The sequence below is a fragment of the Lutra lutra genome, chromosome 8 (genome assembly GCF_902655055.1).
Source record: "Lutra lutra chromosome 8, mLutLut1.2, whole genome shotgun sequence".
Taxonomy (NCBI): Eukaryota; Metazoa; Chordata; class Mammalia; order Carnivora; family Mustelidae; genus Lutra; species Lutra lutra.
Window position 1 is genome coordinate 93,438,397 of NC_062285.1, and position 22,971 is coordinate 93,461,367.

Consider the following 22,971-nt stretch of genomic DNA (forward strand, 5'->3'; position numbering starts at 1 on the left):
AGAGGTGACATTAAACCTATCCCTCCTGACTCTCCCCACCCCCCAGACAGGAAAATATAGGCAAAACAAGCCTGGATTTCATGGGCGTAATGGGAGCAAACTGGTTGTCATAAAAATGGGCTTTCAGACTCCCTGACATGAGATCTAGGTGCTGGAAAGTCTTAGGGAACCAAAACAAGGATCTGGGGCCAGCAGACGGTTGAAGAACCGTAGCAGAATCAGAATCATACAGTGGCTTTGGGGAATGACCTCGTGATGATGCGGAGCTTAGAATACAAGTCTCAAGAAAGAAGTGAATATGAGCTGAACAGACCCATCAGCCAATAGAGTCCATTTTCTCCAAAGGTTTTCCAGAGTTCCCTGACAGCTTAGGTTCATATGGTAGAAACCAGAGTGTATCCTGCCTCTGCTCTGGCTCCAGCTCTGACCATCCCATCTTGTCTTAAAGCAGCTGACGGGGAACAGTGAACATCCTGAGCTCCTGGCTCTTACTCCCTATTCTATGTTCTACAAATGAAGAGGAGGTTATCCGACATGTATTATTTTTGTTTTAATTGAAGTACAGCTGTTTTTGCACTGAACTATGTTTGTCTCATGGTGAAGAGGTTACCTGGGATAAACCTACAATATCTTCGTTTTCTTGATAATGCATTGTAGTTAACGAAGAAATTTCTCATCTCTTGTAATTCTCAAAAAAAATCTATAGGATGGCAATTGTTACTATCATTGGATAGATAAGGAAATGAAAGCTTAGAGAATTTTATTCAATTGTTCATTCATTCAATAATTATTCTTTGGGATCCAATTATATGTAGGCACTGGAGATACAAAGATGAAAAAAACCTGGTCGTGACCTGAAGGAGTTCACTGTCTATCATGTCGAACAAATAGGTAAATAAAACATGGACAGTGATAGGAGTAGTACGTTGGGCAGATGTATAATGATTGCAAAAGGAAAGAGTTACCAAATTTGCCTGGCTGTGAATGAGTAGTTGTCTCAAAGGGGTTCTTAAGAAGAAGAAATTTGTGGGCACAGAAACCAGTAACTGTATGATGAACTTGAGACTAGCAAAGAGTTCAACATGGTTGTGAGTACAGAGGAAGGAAAATTAGATTGGAGAATGGTTTCTTAAGGAACGTGTTACCAGGAAGGAGCATGGAGGTTCTGGGTCAGTATGGTGGGTCATGAAACAAAGTCTTCAGGAACTCGGGTTCATTTGATTTTAATTCACCACACATGGCCTCCATCTTCTCTTCCTGCACTCGAGCAGGTAGAAGACTCCGGGATAGCCTTTTTGTCTGAGACAGGACTTCCCAGATTTATTTCCAAAAGTCAGGCACATGCAAGGAGAGAGAGTTTCAGGAAAGAGAGATTTTGGCCAGACTAAGAAGATACTTTCATAGTTGGGGAAGGAAAATGGGTCTACCTTCTCGCCTGGCATCTCTTGGAGGACATGGTTAGAGATGAAGGAAAATGGCCACGAGATGACCCAGGGGGAGCTGGATCCACGGCCTGGTGCTCACCCAAGATTGCTCTACCCTCAGCATGGTGCAGGAGAACCAACCTGATGGGACGATATGAGCTAGAATAATCTACAACCCAGAGAAAATTTAGCACTATATGAAACTACAGCAAAATCCCAGTTTGCTATTAAATGACCTTCCAGAAAGAACAGAAGTTATGACCTAAAGGTTACAATTAGTTGATATATATAAGTTAAAAAGTGCATTGAAATACTGAAAACGAGGTTTAAAATGTATGAGAGATCAAGACAAGGAGTGAAGTTCCTATCTACAACTCTGCTCAATAGCGGAACTTGGTGTGACAAGACTCTATAGCTTCAGAGGGGTAGACGGTCAAGAAGAGATCCAGAACACATTTTTGTGACTGTCCTTTTCCTTAATTCAGATCCTGTATAGAAACAAATTCAGACTAGGTCTATGTATAACCATATCCACTATTGTAAATGTTTCAAATAACTCCAACTTCCCCCCCTCAGAAGACACTCTAACATTACTTAACTGAGTATTTCAGGACAAATGCGTGTCACGTTCATGTATGGAAACATCCAGAGAATATTCTAAGTTATAGTCTAATTTTTCCCTTTACTAATACAAATGCTTAAGCCAGGATCTCTGGGTATGGTGTTTATCTAAACAAACTCATGTATACAAAACCCCAGAGATGTTGACATTGTCGAGAACAAACACGATTTGTAAAATCAGCGTGATCCTTCTATTTAAAGCAATGTCCCCTGGATGTGGTCTGAGCTTGAGAAACAAGTCCATTATATTTTCTTTCTGAAGACAATATGTCAAACATTAAAAATGGTTACACATCAGAAGTTTGGGAGGGCGGAATGTCAGCCCTGCAAAGAAGGAAGTCTATTTTATTCCATAGAGTTGGGGATAAAGGGCAGCATTGTAGAATCTGAGAAAAACCTATGCTCTTCGCCTTCCTTTTCTGTTTTGCCTCTGATCCTAAATTCATTCTATTTAATTTTTTCCTTGACTTCAAGTAGTTTTATCTTAAAATGTTATAATCCAAATAAAGTGGCAAAGGGAATTCTACAAAAGAATAATAATCAAAACCATTCAGGGTTCATGTGCTCAGGCTAAACTGTATTTTTGGAATGGTTGCTGTTATTTTTTTTCTAGAAGTCCAATGTGTAAATTAAGTTGCACCAAGGCAAGTCAGATTACTCCCTGCCATGTGCAGCATGCAATGTTTTATGTGACTTTTTACCCTCTTATTCAGGAAAACAATACGTTCTTGTATGGCAGCCAGACAAAGTGGTGATTCACACTCATCCAGGAGATGCCAAGTACTGTACCTCCTAGAGGAAACACACTCACCCATGTGTGATGAGACTGCTTTGGATTTCCTGAAGTGATTCAGCATGAAATGGAATCCAGTGCTGAACGAATATCCGTAGATGTTACCAATCACAAGATCGGATGTACCAGAGTTTTATTTGCCTTTGTGAGACTCCCACTCATTTATTACAAGTTCAGAGATGCATCCTTGTTAGGCTGAAGTGGAACATTTCCACTCAAGGAAACTGATGAAAGAATTTGGCCTGTTGCTTATTAGTACAAATAGTCAAGGATATTTCAGGAAAATGTAGCTAGCTACAGTTCTATGATCGAGAATGCCCATTGATTCCTTCTCTTAAATTATGTAGTTTTTAGCTCAAGAGAAACACTGAGCTCTGTTGGCTACTGGCTCCATTATCTCTAGTTTGATAATGGGGGTCATGGTCTCTATTAGAAAAGACACTTATAAAAATCCATAATGTGCTAGATGTCAGGCCACCAGAAATTATTTCTTTGAGATGCAAACAGAGGTGTAAAGATGAGATGTGGTGGCACTAGGGAGCCAAAGCGAGTCATTGAGTGAAGAAGTAAGAATTTGATAAAAAATCAAGGGCAGTCTTAAACTGCAGAAACATAGCTGCTTGAGAAATCCTGCTACTTAATCCTCTGGAAACAGTATTAACAGCAGCATCCTTGGACTACAAGGATGAGGTGATAAGAACAGGAATGATGAGGGGAGAGAAGCAGGATCTACAGGAGCTCTTGTGGGCAGGCCATGGGAGGGCAAAGAGGGCTTCATGTACACGCTTGAACTAAGCCAGTGAAAAACTAAGATCATTTGGATCTGTGTGAAAAGCAAACAGTCACCAGAGAACTTGAATTTAATTTCTACAGCAGAGTGTTTTGTCCTTTAATCATAAACTGTTTGGAAGGTTAGATTTTTCAACCCAAATTATGCAAGTATCACAACAAGGTCTACCCCAAACTGAAAGCTGAGGAATCTAGAACTAAATTGTCAAGAAGAAAGGCTGAAATGGGACTCTTGAGGTGGGTCTTTAAGGGGAGCACAGTGTGAGAAAGGGACCAGCCACTTCTAAACTACCAGCTCAGCCTCTCTGGAAAAGCCATCTCTCCACCAACAGACATCAGATCTTTAAAGGCTGGGACTGGAGGTGCAGAAAACCTCTTGTGTCCCAAGAATTTATATGGACTAGCTTTGCTATACCAGCAACTTGCTGGAAATACAAAATCCCAGGTTCCATCCCAGACACCAGAGTGAACATCTCCAGGTGGCTCCTGGCACACTAAAGGAGTGGCAGGTATGTGCCTTGATTAATACAAGTCGAAAGACTCTCTGAAAACTCCAGTTCCAAGATGACACCTAATTTACTTTTTTATTCTTTGCCAAGAATAAGAAAAGAGTATTTTTATTTATAACAAAAAATATAATATCCTATAAAATTACTCTCCTGTAATATTGATATGTATGTCTAAGTGTTACAGGTGTTAAGAACTTCCATGAATGGGGTGCCTGGGTGGCTCACTCGTTAACCATCTGCCTTCGGCTCAGGTCATGATCCCAGGGTCCTGGGATCAAGCCCCGCATCGAGCTCCCTGCTCCATGGGAAGCCTGCTTCTCCCTCTCCCACTGCCCCTGCTTATGTTCCCTCTCTTGCTGTCTCTCTCTGTAAATAAATACAATCTTAAAATTTAAAAAAAAGACATTAAAAAAAAGAGCCTTCATGAATGTTCTAGGACAGTGGTTCTCCAAGTGTGGGTCCCTGGACCACATCAGGGTCCTTGGGAACTTGTAAGAATCCAGAGTGCCAGGCTCCACCCCAGACCTACTGACTCAGACACCTTGAAGGAAGGGCCCAGCAGTCTGTGTTTTAACAAGCCCTCCAGGTAATTCTGATGTAGGTCTAAGTTTGAGAACTTTTGCTTTTAAACCACCTCAGGAGGCATTCAGAAGCATTATGATCATTAGCTGTGCTATGAGCTCTGAAGTAGAGAAAAAAATCTTTAACAAAATGGAAAATTATTCTGATAACCTTGAAAATTATCAACACAGGATGTCAAAGCCTCTCTCATGGTACCTTCTAATGGATTGACTTACACTGTTTATCTAGAGAGAGGTAAGTTGGTGTTTTTATTACTATTGACCCTTTTTCAAAGTAACGGATAGGCCATTTCATTTCCAATCACTACCTTCCTGGTGAAGCCCCATGATAAGGCCCCCCAAGCCAATCATTGTGGCCAGGGGGATGGAACAGTCTGATTGACCAACGTGATAATGCATCCCACCCTCCCCTGGTAGGAAAAGGAGTTGCTCTCCATTCCCATAATATGAATTAGGAGAAGTGTGATTCTTCTGAAATGTGTCAAGCAAACAACATATTCCTCTAAGATTCCGCTAAGATGATGACCATAAAGACAATACAAGTCTGTAGCTCTGATTGTCCATCTCTCCATAATGTAGAGAGATCTCAACTAAGAATGAAACTGGCCCCCAGAAAAAAGAGAGAGATCGAGAGAGGAACCTGAAAGTATTGTTTGAGCTCCGGGAACCAGCTAGTTGTGAAGTCAAATCAATCCCAGGACTTCTCAGTCACAGAAACTAATAAATTCCCTTTTATTTTGAGTTAATTTGAGTTGAGTTTCTGTCTATTATGACAAAAGAACCCTGACTAGTACAATCTCTAAATAATTCGCCCTTTGTGTGAATCACATCTGTTCTAATAAAATGCCTCCACAGGGAGGCATAAATAAAAGAGTGCCCCGGATATTTGGTCAGGACCTCAGAGATAAAATGTTGGCACTACCTCTTGAAGACAACTTAGACTGGGTATTTAAGTCTCTGAGCTTCTCTTTATTTACGTGGAACAGAAGAGCTTGATATAGATCCACTCAAGGAAAACGAACTGGTTAGAGGCCTTGGAGATCCTTTATTTTAGAAATGAGAGAACCATCACCCCAGGGAGTGGAGCGTTCTCTTGATCAAGATCATGTGGCCTGCTGACCCCTGCTTGCCCTGACTCCCATTCCAGCACCCTTCCGATAACCACCCTTGATGGACTCTCTTGAGGGTACTTGGCTCATTGTTATCTTTTTTTTTTTTTAAAGATTTTATTTATTTATTTGACAGAGAGAAATCACAAGTAGGCAGAGAGGCAGGCAGAGAGAGAGGAGGAAGCAGGCTCCCTGCTGAGCAGAAAGCCTGATGTGGGGCTCGAACCCAGGACCTGGGATCATGACCTGAGCCGAAGGCTTAACCCACTGAGCCACCCAGGCGCCCTGGCTCATTGTTATCTTTATGCACTATAACTATTAAGACGGTTTCGGTTGTAGGTAACTCAAATGAAGACTTTCATTAAGAGATTTATCGTTCATATATCAAGAAGTCCAGAGAAAGTCTGATTCCACTACCTGCAGAAGAGATCAACAGCATCAATAAAAACTCAGATTCCTTCCATATGTCCACTCTGCCATTTTCAGCATGTCAACTTTGATTCCTGTTATGTCACAAGATAGTAATAGCACTTCACAAAAAGCTTTTAAGCCAGAGGAGGGGGAAAAAATCCCAGTATTATGTTCCTTTTTAAGACTGAGAGAACATCTGTCAAGGGCCCCAGAAAGCCTCCCTTGCCATCCCATTGGCCAGAACCAATCACTGGTGGGGAAAATGGAATTTCCACTTTGGCTTAAGCAACTAAATTCTGACAAATCTAAGGTGCCACTGATGTCAGAGAAGTTGAAATTCTTAAAAATATGTATAGTTTAGATGATTGCAATATGGTATCATCATTTGCTCTCCTGGTGGAGAACCTAAGGGGAAGCTGGGCTGCTTGGGAGGTTTCTGCTGGCACACATTTCTTTTGGTCACATTCTACTGGTCAGAAATAGGGAAGCCTGGGAAATGTAGTTTAGCCCTGTGCCTACGAGGAAAGGGTAACATGTGGCAGTCTCAGTCCTTGGCCATCTAATACCTGAAGCAAATTAGGGTTCTGTTAACAAGAGAAGGGGTGTAAATAGCTATGGGATACCAACCTATAGAATTTACAAGGTATACACTTAATGTAGAACAAGTTTTGGAGAGAAATGTCAACTTCTACAATCTGCCGTGTAAAAACTGGCCTTTGTGAAACAATACTTCCCAGCCCTGAAATGTGGGCACAAGGTTAACTCCTTCCAAAGAGTAGAGTTCAGAAGGGGGCATGGGGGAGAGGGAGAGAAACTTTGCAGTGGAGAAACTGACAAACACTACCTTATCTGGGTTATCAAGGTTAATATCAGCAGTGATAAGATACAAATTGATAGTATGTACCTTTGATAGAGCATAATGAAAATGGCACTCTGTCTCTATGGTTTTCCTCCCCAAACCCTATACCTCCAGCCTAATCATAAACAAAACAACATTTGACAAATGTAACTGAGGATGTTCTATAAAATACACAACCAGTATTCCTCAAAATTGTGAAGGTCATCAAAAGTAAGGGAAGTCTGAGAGACTCTCATAGCACAGGGAAGCCTAAGGAGACATGATAACTAAATATAATGTAGTACACTAGATGAGATCCTGAAAAAGAAGAGGGACATTAATAAAAACTAAGGAATATTGACTAAAATGTGGGCCTTAATTAATACTAGTGAGTAAGAATTAATTAATTAATAGAGAGACATGTAACAGGAAATTGGGCGTGAGGTATTTGTGAACTCTAACTACCATCTTCATAATTTTTCTATAAATCTAAAATTATTCTAAAGCTAAACATTTTTTAAACAATTTATTTATTTATTTTAGAGAGAGAAAGCGCATGAGCAGGGCAAGAGGCAGAGGGAAAGGGAGAGAAAATCTCAAGCAGACTCCCTGGTGAGCCTGACATGGGGCTGGACCCCAGGACCCTGAGATCATAACCTGAGCAGAAATCAAGAATCAGATGTTCACTGACTGAGCCACCCAGATGCCCCTAAACATTTTTTTTTTTAAATTGATCTTTGCTTGAGCCAGATAAACAGAGCTGGCTCCTTTTCCCTTTTGAAAAACACCCTTATTCAGAAGTTTCTGCTGTTAAATGTGGGGAGCCTGTGCCCATGCACTCTACTTGACTAAACTGATTTTAGACGGAAGGATTTTCCTATCTCCCCAGAACCACGTACTCGTAGATCACCACTGCGGAAGCTCTCCCACGTGTGCTCCTAGGAGAGCCATCAGCAAGAATGGCCCCTGCACCGCAAGGGGAACACACAGCATTGAAAATTCTGGTGTGCATTCAAACTGGAAGATAGGATATTTTGAAGGATCCCAAAGTTTAGATTTCTAATTCATGTACAGATATAAGATATCCTCTAGCTCTTTCATTAAGAAATGCCTGGAAAAGAAAGTAGATATAACCATGCAGTGTTATTTGGAGAATTATCAACTTATTTCTTTTCCCCTTTTTCTTTCTAAGGATTTCGAGAGCATTTAAATAGAGTCTAACAGCCCTTTGATGATGAAAGTTTGAATTTTTTGTTGCTGTTTTTTACATGGAGACTCTTAGGAAAAGGAAATTATATGAGGTATTTTTGTCTGACTAGGTAATGTTAAGCCCCAAGCCCTTTCTGCAACAGCTGCCACCAGTCCTAAGACATTTGGCACTTTGTGCGCGTTGTATAGGAAAGCAGCAATATCTGAGAGAACAAGAGGTGCCTGCAATTTACATGCAATAAGGACAAAAATTCTAGTGACTTCTGATGGTGTTTTCCTCCTCTTATGGCATCCACATGGACATCCGAGAGTATCTTTAGGTCAAGAATTCTAAGCAACAATGTAATTAATAGGGCTTCAGACATTAAATCTGATTCTCTAGTAAAAACAACTACAAATATATCTGTGAACCCCTGACATCTCGAGCCACCATTTTAGGAACTCCTGATTCACCTCAGGGAAGGACTTCACTTCACCGAAAGCCTTTCCTAATGATTGGATAACTAATAAAAGTCAATGTTAAGAGATTCTATCTATGAAGATTAAATCATATAGGAAGGTGATCATCTTTGAAAAGATGAAAGTAAAAAAAAAAACCTACCTCAGTTTTTAAGAATCATAAGTTCTATGTAACTTCTGAAGAGTGTCACTTCTATAAAAAGATAGCAATAGCTATAGAGGTGGAAGCCCAAGGAATGAATAAACTTAAACAGCCTAAACAAAGCAGATGATAAAGAACAGTTGGACTTGACCCAGGTAGGTTTCACACAGGACAGTCCTGATTTAAATGGCACTTGGAGCTTCCAGGAAGAATTCAGAGAACCAAGAAAGAATGGATTAATGTGTAATTTAAGACTGACTTGTGACTGGTATGGTCTTATAGAACCCTTTTGCCGGTGCCATATGCTCTTCAGTTGAATGATTACTGTCTAGAGGATTACAATATTCCCAAAAGGCATCTGGCATTCCATAGCTGACCTGTGTGTTAATCTGGGAGGGAGAAGAAGCAGGGAGATGACATGTCCTCAGTGGGCTCTATCTGAAGCAGAAATTTTGTCTTCAACATGTACCATTTGTTGTTGGATCTGAAGTAGCACAGACTCCTTGTGTTCACGTGGTTTATTAAAAAATCAGAAGACAGATATAATAGAGCAATTCCAGACTATTTAAAGGAAACTCTGAAATTTTTTTGGTTGATTAACTAAGAAACGGGTATCAGTCTTTTATTCAATTTCTAATGAATACTGGTTTTTTAAAAGTTTTTTTTAAAGATTTTATTTATTTGATAGAGAGTGAGAGAGAGCATACGCAGGGAGGAGGAGCTAAGAAAGAGGGAGAAGCAGACTCCCTGCTGAGAAAGGACCTCCATCCAGGGCTAGGTACCAGGGCCCTGAGTACCTGAGCTGGTACTGAGGACCTGAGCTGAAGGTTGACACTTACCAGTCTGAGCCACCGAGGCATCCCTCTAATGGATTTTTGTTAAAAGGAATAATCAACACAAATCAAGTATGATGATACTCAGTAAAATTTAGATTTACAAAGTTTGTCCCAGAGATACTGCCTTTATTAAAGTAATTGCCACTCTCCCTCCTTCTCTCTCTCATACTAGCAAAAACTGGAAACCACAGAATCATTAGGATCAAAAAGCTGATGGATGGATCAAATTTTGTAAGTATTTGCTCAGAGAAGAAAGAATTGATCCTTTGAAAATTTAAATAAAGTTTAAAGTGGAAAAAAAAACTGTAAATGGTTTAACTGATCAGGGAATTAATCAAGATTTAAGGAAAACTATGCAGAAAATGCCTTTTTGACAAAAATGCATTAAAGTTGTTACCATTTCCATTGAAAGGACTTATTTTCATCATCTCAGCCTCAAAACTTCCTCAGGGTCAAAGCAATGAGAATCAGACATATTCTGTGATGCCTCAATTTGTTATGTAGAAGTTGAGCGATGCTCTTCACCTCCCAGCTTCTGTGTATTTTGTTCCCTCTGTCTGGAAGTTTCTACTCTGTTTTCATACTCTAGGAGAACCTCAAGACTTTTCCTGCAAGGCTCACCTTACAAAGCTCATTTCCAGACTGGTCCTTCCTGACCTCCAGGTAGAATTAGATACTTTTACCCTTTATATTCCCTGAGGGACCTTTTAAGAATATTCTATCTATAGAATACAAATATATTATATATATGTGTGTGTGTGTGTGTATACATATATATATATATATATATATATATATACTCTATAATTTCTTGTCTGCATGGCTCTCTTACTGGATCCTTATTGGGCATGGCGTGTGTTTTAGTCTTTTTGCTATTAAAGCCCTGGCACACAAGAGACATGTGATGAATGAATGTCAAATTACTGAGTGGACGTACAAGGGAGGTCTCCATGTTACCCACTCGATAAGTGGAATTACTTATTCTTTATTTATGAACAAAATCATCAAATCCGCACTGAAACTTTAAAGATGTACTTAAGAAAAAGTCCTTTGCCGTAAGAGCTGTATTCAAATCAGTCCTAAACATGTATTTTGTGGTATTTCTCTCTCTCTCAACAACACCATTCTCCTTTGCACCACTAACCTTATCCACAATCCAGAAAAGTAGTGTGTTTATAGGAACCCACGCAGGACTGAAATGGCCAGTTTAGGAGCTCCTCATGGGTGTTGGTGGCGGCATCCCTAGAGTGTGGGAGCAATTTCTGGGAGGTCCAGAGGTTAGGTCAGCCAAGGGCTTTTTCTTTCCATCCATCCTCAATTTGACTCTGGATTCAGCTGAATATAGTTAAAGGATTAATTGCCCATCATTTTGTTCCTTAAATTAAGAGTCATTGTGGTAAGAACCAAGTGTAGCAATGTGGGCCAACCACACAAAAAAAATAAATTACTTTGTAAGTTTCAAAAGATTTTCACCAAATTACTGCTCTGCATAAATGATGTTGGGGGGAAAAAGTTTGTTTGAGAAACATTTTCTTTTGTGACTATAATAAGGTATGTGTACCCCTGCTGAGATATGAGTCACATCCCCCGTGACAGGAAACTGTGGCCAGTTTTTGTGGGTTTGGGGTTTTGTACTAAATTTTCAGTGCCTCATGTTTCCTATGACTGATGAATGGATCATCACCTGACTCATAGACTCTTGCTATGGACGGCCAAAGTATAGCTTTTAGAATTCAGTAATGTGGCACCCTGCTGCTCTCAGTTTTAATATGGAGGGGGAAACACCAGAAACTTGGGATCATTGCTTTGAAACATGGGATCATTTGCTTTGAAATGGACCTTTCTGTGGTCACCTCTTCACAGCCTTTGGCAGGATTATAATCAAACAGGTCTAGACTGGTTTGTAATTCTTATTTTAAAAGGCCTCCCATGCCCCCTTTTTAATCTAAGTAAAGTAGGTGTCTGAGTCTGTTCGAACTGCTAGAACAAAATACCACAGACTGGATGGCTTACCAACATTTTCTTTCTAAGAGTTCTGGAGGCTGGCAAGTCCAAGGCTGACTTCCTTGTTCATAGGCAGCCAACCTCTCCCTGCATCCGCACATGGTAGAAGGGGTGAGGGTGCTCTCTTGGACCTCTCTTATAAAAGCACTAATATCATGGGGCGCCTGGGTGGCTCAGTGGGTTAAAGCCTCTGCCTTCGGCTCAGGTCATGATACCAGGATCCTGGGATGCAGCCCAGCATCAAGCCTCGCATCGGGCTCTCTGCTCAGCAGAGAGCCTGCTTCCCCCACCTCTCTGCCTGCCTCTCTGCCTACTTGTGATCTCTGCCTGTCAAGTAAATGAATAAAATCTTTAAAAAAATAAATAAATAAAAATAAAAAAATAAAAGCACTAATATCATTCATGAGGACTCCACCCTCATGACCTAATCACCTCCCGAAGATCTCACCTCCAAATACCATTACATTCTCATTCAGATTTTAACATAAGAATTTGAGGAGGCAAAACATGCAGAATGTAGTAGTAGGTACACAAAAAAACATTTGTGTTTTGGGCGCCTGGGTGGCTCAGTCAATTAGGTGTCTGCCTTGGGCTCAGGTCATGATCTCAGGGTCCTGGGATCAGGTCCCACATGAGGGTCCCTGCTTGGTGGGGAGTCGGCTTCTCCCTCTCACTCTCCTATTGTGCTCTCCCTCTCTCTCTCTCTCAAATGAGTAGATTAAATCTTTTTTAAAAAGTTGTGTTTTTTCCAGGTTAAGGACATGCTACCTCAGCTTCAGCCTTCCTGAAAGCAAATATTTTTTACTCCTTTATTCAACAAATATTCATTGGATATATAAGTGTGCCCTACTTGAGATAGGCAGAGATGAATTAAAGCTGCAGTCAAGCAGCTTAGAGTATGGTGGGGGAAAGACACAATTAAATACAGCAAGTACCATGATAGAGGTATTCCCAGGTGCACAAAATGGTAAGTGCTAGCACTGAGAAAAGGCATGTTCAAATACAGGAATTCGGGAGAGAAGACCGCTGATGAAAGCTCATTTCAGTAGAGGTGAAGCACGGATTATGGACATTACTATGGAAAGTGTGAGAGACCAGACCAGAAAAGCAAGTCAGCAGCTAGATATTCAAAAGTCATATGGCTTTCTGCCAAGATCTTGAAAGAGTCCCAGAGGTTGTTAGCAGAGGGGTTCAATGAGACAATTTGCAGAAGTATTAAAGGAAGATTAGTTGTAGGTGGGCAGAGCAGCTAGAAGTCTATCATGATAATCCATGGGGAAAGTGGTATAGGGTCTGAGTGAAAGCAAGGTCAGTGGGAACAGACAACAGGGGAAGGAAGTAGAGGTCATACGACCAGGTTATTGACTCTGGGTTTTGGTTCAGAGCCCTTAATATTGGAGCCCAAACCCCTGTTCCAACCCCAGAGCACAATTCTTAAGTCTTTTTTTCTAGATATACTCACTCCCTTGGCAATCTCAACCAATCTGTGATGCTACCCAAATTTGTACCTCCAGCTCACGCCACCCTGAACTCTAGACTTGAAAATTTAATGGCCTGTGCAACATCTCCACTTGGATGTCTAATAGGGATATTAAGCTTCCCATGCTCCAGTCTCGAGAGAAGGCCAGTCCCGAAACCTCTTCTACTTGTAGTCTTCTCTATTTTTGATAATAGCAATATCACTTCCAGTTGCTCGGGCCCAAAGCTTTGATGGAATTGTTGACTCCTCTTTTTTTTAGACTGTCCACGTTCAGCACATGAGCTCGTCCCTGGGGCTCGAACTTCAAAATTTGCAGAGTCCAACCACCTCCCAGCACCTCCACTGCCACCACCCTGATCTAAGCTAACATCATTTAAGTCCTGGTTTCTTAAAATAGCTTCCTAACCAACCTCCTTGCTTTTTTCCATGCTCCCTGCAGTCTCTTCTCTACATGGCAGCCAGGATGAGTGAGCTCCACACTGTTGATGTTTTCTCTGAAACTTTTCAAAAGCTGAAAGAGTAGTACAACAAAAAATGTCTTTCATAGCTTTTTATTTTTCTGACCCAGGATCCAATCAAGGTTGATGCATTCATTTGTATATCTTTTTAGTCTCTCTCAATCGAGAATAATCCCCCAGCTTTTGAAAGAAATTACATCCACTTGTTCATGTAGATTGTCCCACACATTCTTCATTTGTCAGTTTCCTCACAGAGGATGTCACATATTGCATCACATCAAGGGGTACATAATGCCAGGTTGTCCTAATATTAGTGATGCTGTTTCGTCACTCTGTTACTGTGGTGACCCACCAGAGTTCTCCTTTGTGAAGATGAATTTCCCTCTTTGCAATTAATAAAAAATGATGGGGTGATATTCTGGTATCCTCCAAATACCTAATTCACAACCACTTTTTACCCGATGGTTTTAGCCTCTATTTATAACCCTTCCTGTATTATGTATGGGACGTTGCAAAATGGTGATTTTTTTTTAAGATTTTATTTCTTTGTTTGACAGAGAGAGAGATCACAAGTAGGCAGAGAGGCAAGCAGAGGGGGAGGGAGAAGCAGACTCCATGCTGAGCAGAGAGCCCGATGCGGGGCTTGATCCCAGGACCCTGAGATCATGACCTGAGCCGAAGGCAGAGGCCCAACCCACTGAGCCACACAGGAACCCCTGCAAAATGGTGATTTTAAAATTACTCCCACTTCTTTTATTTTTTAGCAGGTAGTTTAGTAAAAAAAAGCCTTCCCTATTTTTTTCTTTTCTCCTTCTTTCTCCACAACCTCCACTCCTCCACCACCTTTTTGCACTTCTCCCTCCTTCTCCCTTCTCCTCTTTTTTCTCTTCTTCCTCCTTGTCCTCCTTAGCCTACCCCTTCTCCTCCTCCTCTTTTTTCTACTGATTTTCACAGCAGACTCTTAGATTCTTTTTAATTTCGTGTGTTACAATCAATTACCACAAAATGATACGTTTAAAATGCGTATCAGATCCCGTTCCGTTTCTCTACTCAGTCTCACCCGCGACTCCCCACTTCACTCACAGTGAGAGCCGAAGTTCCTGCGGTGGTCTACTGGGCCCAGCGTCATCTGTCCCCAGTTCCTCTCTGGTCTCATCTCGTCCTGCTCACAGCTCCTGTCTGGTCTCTTGACTATTCCTCCAACATTTCCCACATGCTCAGGTCTTCAGCCCCACCAGGGCCTCTCTGTGGAATGTTCTTCCTCAGATATTCACGTGGTTTTATTCCTCCCTACCTTCAAATCTTTTCTCAAAGCTGCCTGGCTAGATGTGCAAAATTTTTTTGAAGTCAATCCACCCTACTATACTTTATTTTCTCCCTCACTCTTACCACTTTCTTACATTAGTTATTGTGTTTATTGTCAGCTCCCAACTCAGATACAAGCTCCTTGAGGATGGGAATTTTGTCTGATGCACTGCTGCAGCCCAGGGGCTGGAATGGTACCTCCCCAGTTCATCTTTACTGACTGGATGGATGCATAGATTGGATGAAGGGTTGAAGGAGAAGGAGATGCCTGTTTCTCAGGTCTGCCCATCTGAGATGACAGCGCTCTACTCTCTGAAATAGGGAACACAGAATAGTAAACACAGAGGAATGTGTTTGGGAACAAATGTTGAACATGTTGAGTTTTAGGTGCCTATGACATTGTGATGTGGAAAAACCCAGTAGGAAGTCAGCTAGACCGAGATTTAGTGGGTACACTGGCTATGAAGTAGTTTCCAAACACCTAGAGCAAAGTCATGTCTAAATTCATTTTAAGTGAATTGAACATTACTGAATTGAACTAATATGAATGGAAAAGCTAAGAGTCTTTCACCTCCCAATCTGGCATGCTAACCAAGCGTGGGAAGAGAGCTATTAACACTACACTGAGTCTGCTAGGTTTTGAACTGCTCGACTCAAAGACAGCACTAAACACCTGGTAATAGCTCTAACGGTTTGTCAACAAAGCTGGACCTGTTAGTCTTCTAGGGTGATAACTGTTTCTAGCAGTCGAAAGACTTGGTTAAAAGATGCCTGCATCCTATATAGACCCATTAGTACTTAAAAAGTGTCATTTTGTTGATTATCTACAGTGTGGTAACCTTTGAATTCTTTTAGTCAAAAGATAAGAGAAGCAACATCAGAATTATTTTTTCCTTCATTAGGTACTACTGTCCTCTCTTCCTTGCTGCCCCTTTATTTCTCCCAGCCTGGAGAAAGTCTCCAAGAGGTGATGAGCTCTAAGAATTCAAGAAGAGTTTGTCTTGTGTGGTATCACCTGTGTTTAGATGGTGCCTAGCTTAAAATACGTGTTCGGTAACTTTTATTCAGCTCTATATCAATATCCACTTTCTTGATTTCTGAACCACCATTCACATCTTTGCTCTATCCCAAAATCTCAGTCTCCCATCTCTCAACAAAGTCCTGAGCCATACACTCAGTCCTCGTAGTCTGAAGTAAAGATAACGACAAGAGAGAGAGAAGTCCACAGTGTGAAATTGTCCATTGTAACTTTGGATGTAAGGGAAATTTAAATTTATTTCAACATCATAAAACCAGACACACAGCAATGAATAGGAACATGAATCTTTCTGGATGCTTATGGAGAATTTCCACGTGAGCTTATAAATCCTGCCCACATGGTGGGTCATTCCATTATAAGCTCCTGGAAGTCTTATTTTCCTTTTGAATGATGGTATGTAAAGTAGACGCTGTCATTCATGTCTTAAAGAAAAAGAGATCAAAGTGAAATTACAGGCATATATTTCAGCAATTTCAGAAGATTTTTGTCATTATTTATGACAATGACAATACTGATGGTGTGCTAATCTATAGTACTTTGAGATAGTGGCATTACTCAGTTAAAGACATTGTAAATCAGAGAAGCCACCCCTTCCCCTTAAGGTATAAGAAAATAATTAGAGTCTTCACTGGTCAACATTAAGGTCAAAACTGAATGTATATTTAACTTGTCCATTGTTTTTATGGCTCCCTTTCCTTTCTCCTCCTCCTTCTCCTCTTCCTCCTTCTCCTCCTCCTTCTTCTTCTCCTTCTCCTTCTCTTTCTTCTCCTTCTTCTCCTCCTTCTCCTCCTCCTCCTCCTCCTCCTCCTCCTCCTCCTCCTCCTCCTCCTTCTTCTTTTTCTTCTTCTTCTCCTGGAACAGAAAGTGGGGATATAGTTAAGTTAGGAAGGCAACTGACATTAATAGCACTTCCTAGAGTAACAATAACAAGATAACCAGATCAAAACAGCATTGGCCCCAAAAGTATAGAGCCACTGAAATTCACTTCAGGGAAACTGGAAATTAACAGTTGTTCAAACTCCAGTACTGAAATAAACCTTGCTATCCTGACCTTTCCCAAGGATTTGATTTTCTGGCTCCTGTGTGTATATGTGTGTCTTTGTGTGTGTGTGTGCTTTAATTCTGCGCAGAACAGATTTTCTATGTAGTAATTACTAACAAAAGACATGTGGGTACATAGATGCCATCTTTTCAGCTGAAGACATACACCTTCTTAATGTATTAAATTCAGCAATAAGAAATACTTACAATGGACTTTAATGAAGTCATAAAGCAAAAAGGAATTAAGAAACATGACAAGATATTTCTAAATAATTTAATAAAGTCAAATATGTCTAAAATAGTAAATCTCTATGATCAAACATCTTAAAATAGAGAAAGGATATCTAGGTATGATTTTTACTTAGATAAGCAAGATTAGAAAAATTGAAAATGGCTAAATAATCTTTCTGAAGTGGGTGGTTAACTATTTTATATATGTGGTATTTTACTTAGTTTCCGTTCACCAGCCTATTCATCCATTTAGAATTCCACAGATGCCCAGGCACTTAAGCTTTAAGTCATTAATATAGAGGTGGCAACTCCTGTAAACATCCCATCTGCTTCCAATAAGAAACTTGATATTCTTTAGGATTTATGGGTGGCGGGAGGGGATTGCCTAAAGTGAGGTTTCAGAAATGGCCGGAAAATCCCTGTAGGTGAAGCCCATATTTCTTTGTCTGTCTGTAGTTCTACATTTATATCTAGAATCTTAACAATAAACCCATAGCAGTTTCTTTGCCTGAAGATAGCCAAATTACAGGTTTCTGTTGAATCCAGTGTGTATGCTTATATACAGATCTTCTGGGGAGAAAGAGGGGTATTGATGACGATTGAAAATATTTTTAGTTTTATACTCATTTGTACGTATACAACAGTTCCAGATATTAATAATAGTTGTAGACCCTGGTGATTACCCAGTTAAACTCTACTCCCGCATCCTCTTACTGAAATGGTTCTACCTGGTCTCAGCAGAGAATAGACCCTGGAGTTATGATATGGGAAGAGAAAGCAGCCACTTTGTAATCAGGAGGAAAATGTCAAAAGAACCACAGATCCCAACCTGACCTTTACACTATAGAGGCACTAAGCCAAAGCCAGTACTCACTTCTCTCCAAACTTCTAATTGTATTAGCAAGATAATAATCTCATTGTTTCAGCCACTGGAGGTTGAGTTTTCGACTATTGGCAGCAAAGTACATTCCTATGTGAACACACCCTGCCTCATTTTAATCTCACTTTCTCAAACCGGATAAGATTTAGACTGACCTCTGTAGTTTTAGAAAGTAGGCCTAAATCTCGCTGGATCTATGAATCAATCAGCACTAGATGCGCAATGAGTAAAAGAGGGAATGGTCAGCCTCCCTGTCTCTCTGCAACGCTTTTTTATTGCTTGTGTGTTCCAGTACAACCCCCAACACAAGTCCAGTGACCCAACATGGCTCCTCCAAACTCTTGATTTTGAATAGCCCATTCCCTGAAGCCTCCCTCCTACCCTTCCAGCTCACTTATTCTGATGCCTCCCACGACTGCCGTCCTCCACTCCCGGGATCCCACCTCCTTTTCACTGCTTGTTTATCCAACAGTTGTTGCTCTAGTCACGACCCTTCATGTCTTCATCTCCCATTTTCACTCAGTTTAGGTTCCACTGTGTGTCATTGCAAACACCCTCGACTCCCTTTGTTCTCTCTCCACCATCACACTCTTCTGGTTAAAATAAGGCAAAACAGAGCAAAACAACAACAACAACAAAACAACCTGACAAACCCAGATCCCCTCCATCTCTGCTCATGAACCCGTGCTCCATGTTGCTGGATAAGATTCCCGCCAATGAGACCTACTGTGAAATCATGACCCCAGATCCCCAAATCACTGTCCAATGGTCCTAACTGTTCCCTCTTAACTTGCTTTCTTGCTCTTAGTCTAACCCAATTATTTAATCTATTGATGAAAACACTGAGGCTCAGAAAGACTAAGAGACATCTCTGAGTTCATAGACTACTTTAGAACAGAGCTGAGTTCAGAATCCAGTCTCTGGACCCCTGGTCCATTCCTCCTCCTTCAGTCCTGTGATGACACTAGTTTCAAGCTCAGATTCTTCAGTTGTAAGCTAAGGAAACTGACTCTGTTTAATTTAAGGAATGAAGGGATTATTCCTGGAATTAAGGGGACATCCACTCTCCCAGGCTTTAGGAAGGACAGGCATTAGAGTGGTTAGTACTTAGGTAACAGGCATTAATACACCATCTGTCAGGACACCAAAGTTGGGATGAATGAACTCTGACCCTTCCCCTTCATTGTGTCAATCCATTTGATGGTCACATTCCCAAAAGGAAAAACAGGAGAGTCCCAGTTTGGGTCTTGTTCCCACTCTTTAGCTCATCAAGGATGGGTCCCACCCCGTCCTGCATGTGACGATGGCCGGGTGATTACCCAAATGGAAATGGAGGTACTTTTAGCAGAAGGTGGCAAGCTGGATTCTGGGCAGACAAAAACACCAGATGTCCTCGGTACATCATCACGCACAGCTGGGAGGAGCTGTGCTTGACGCCAAAACATTGGCTTCATGACAAGCCTAGTCCCCAGGTTAGGATTCTGTGTTTCTTGAAATTATTTGGTGATAGCTCTCTTTCTGGTGGGTTATGCAAATATTCCTGTGTGAGAATTCTCTCACAAAGGCCCTGGAGCCAGACAGTAGGGCCTTCTGTGGTGTGAACACTGCCAGCCGTCTCTGTAGCTCTGACTTACTGCATATTTTGTTTTGTTTGTTCCTGTTTGCCCAGGGGTCGGGTTGCTATGAGTGTGGAATTTTGCTCCCACTCTTTCTGTCTTCAAATGAAGTAGGCCTGAGAACTATATTGTCAGTGTCGAGAAGAAGGTATGTATATTATCCACATTTTCCACTTGTTAATGATGCTCCACAGCTCAGTTAAAGAGACTGTAAGAAGTATAAACATCAACTCACCAGATCCATATTAATCCCTAGCCAGGGATTAAGATTACAGTGAAGAAAGACAGGAGCGGGACCATAGCCCCCATTATATCATCCTTCCTCCTGACACCACCATTCTTCCCTTTCTGCCCCCTCCTGCCCCCAACATGGCTGATAACCACCAACACAATACCAGGGTCACCCCCTATCTGAGTCTTTAGGATTTTTTTATGGAGGACAGGGAAAGAGAGGAAGACAGAAATGCCATGGAGGGCTTTATAAAGTCAGAATAAAAAGTTCAAAAAACCCAAAGTGTCTTCTTCTTTCACTGAACAAATCACTAGCCACACTAAGATCTGAAATAGAATCTCAATCTAACCTCCCTCATTATGAATGGAAGATACCAGCCATCTTTCTACTTGTCTCTTGAGTTTTATTTATTGTAGGCTATAAGGTGAGGTTAAGACAGAGGCTGTGGCAAACCCCAGCGCTTCTGGGAATAGTAATGGAATCCTGTAGAAAGACTAACTGAAAATCAAGATTGATGCAACTACACAGAGACCAAAAAGAAAAAAGAACATGTATAACTGGACAGCATTCTGAGACACATTCTGGAAACTCAACATTGAAGTTGTTTAATTTGAAATGATGTAACATAGACTATAATCTCATTTATCTAAAGTAGCTGACACTTGACAAAATACAATATACAAGAAATCTAACTAATATATAAATATGTCTCCATTCTGCTCCCTAAATGGGAGAAAATCACATGGGAGAAAGACATATGCTGTATGAATGTAAGCTACCCTTCTTCCCCCTAATGTCACCATGCTAACATGGTGACATCCTCAGTAAGGGGCTAGAATGGTCACGTAGGGATCCTCAGGATTAACCTGGAGATAGTCTTTTCCTCTATCACCAAAAAGAATAAAAGGTAAGGCCTCAACAAACAGGGTGCTCCTCTACACTGGGTAGCCTGAAGCCTGTAGTCTATATGATAGGAGTCTTAGAAAATTACTTTTATTCCCATTAAGACAACACATGTAGAATGTCAAGCATGAAACCATAGGATCAAGGGCTCTAGGAGCCTTTGGAAACTTCCTGGTTTGAGACTCAACATGATCTCAGTAGCAGGGCCAACTCTATCTATTGTCCTGGCTACTAATGTGACTACTAATAAAAGTTAATATTTACTGCGTGCTTGTGCTAGGAACTGTATAAATGCTTTTACATGGGTCATCTCATTTCTATTTTATGTTGTTAATACAACAACACTATGAGTCTCTATTATCAATGTCCCAGTGCTTGAGGAAACCAAAACTTAGGAAGGCCAAGAAACCAGACCAAGGTCACATAGCTAGTAGGTGGTAGAGCCACAGTTCAAACCCAGAGCCTGAAGTGTTGACCATTCCATGATAATGTCACCCCGACAGAGTTCCAGGGCTTTGAAGCCCAAAGCAGGTCCTTTGTAGGCTTTTTTAAAAAAAACTCAGACGATGTGATAGTACTCATAGTTTGTTAAGTTTTAAAACGATTCTCTTGTCCTTTGTATTTTCCTGAAGTCATAAAGATAGTGAGTGGTCTATTGGAAGCTGTACATGAATCTGTTTTAATAAACTTCTGTTTGCCTCATTCATTAAGGGAGAGATTCCCTGCCCTAGGGTTCTGGGCAGATGGACATCCAATACTGGCCAGATGAAATCAAAGGCACTTTTGTTAGTCATGTATACTCACTGTGTGCCATTCAGAGACACACAGAGCTTGCATTTGGGAACAGAGTAACAAGAAGGGGCTGTAAGAGTCAGGTTTTATCGTATCAAAAGGGGAGGGTGCCTGCAGGAGGATATGATTGGCTTGTTTGACTAATCTGCAGGTTGGCTGGGACCTGACACCTGCTACCCAGGGGTGAGCAGGAAGTACAGTGACTTGCCTGATAAGGAGCCATGTTGAGCTAAGGGAACTTATCCATGGGATCAGACAAGGAAGACCCTTCTAATTTCACCCAATGTCAAGATAGCACGTCATATTAGACCTTAGTTTTAAGGCTTATGCCGTAAACTCTCCAGAAAACACAAAGACATGAACCATATAGGTAAAGGGCATGAACAATGATGCCTGGCTGGGGGATACAAGTGTGCATTTGGGGGACTAAGACCATGTGCAAAGGAAAAGTGTTAGATGAGACTGGAAAGTTGGCAGCCAGACTTCCAAGGGCCCTGCGGACCCATCAGAGTTTTAAACAATGGAAGAACAGGACCCAACACATGTTTTGGAAAAACCCAACAGTGATGAAGATGGATTGGAAGGGAGGAGAGAGTAGAAACAAAGCAGATTACTATTTGTCATAATCATGATGGTGAGAAATCATGAGCATTTGAACTGGAGAAGTGGGCCCACTGGAAAGAAAAGCAAAACAGAGAGTCAAAAGAAATGATGGTGGCCCAGACTCTGGGGACAATCAAATAATTGGCTGTGGGGGCTAAGGGAACAAAAGAAGTTAAGAAGTACTCAGAGATAGCCCCTCTTTATTTAAGGTTTTGATATTTTATCACAGATTTTTTTGTATTAATTTTGATTTTTCAAAGTAAACCTTACACTTACACATTTACCTTGATTACTGCGTGGATTTGTGTCCTGTTGATACTGTCACACAGGACTCCACACCTAGTTGCTGAAGACAATGGAGATCTAGTCTTCCGTAGTTCTGGGGGACAAAGGTCTGAAGTGGAGGTGTCCACAAGGCCACGCTCCCTCCCGAGGCTCGAGGGGAGAATCCTTTCCTTGCTTCTGCTGGTGGCTGTCAGCAGCCTTTGCTGTGTGGCTGCCTCACTTCTACTTCATGGTCACATTACCTTCCCTTCTGCCTGCATGAAATCCCCCTCTGCCTCTCTCTTTTTCTTGTAAGGGCATTTGTGATTGCACTGAGGACCCTCTGATCATCCCAGATGACGTTCGCATCTTCTGATCTCGAATTTAAACATATCTAGGAAG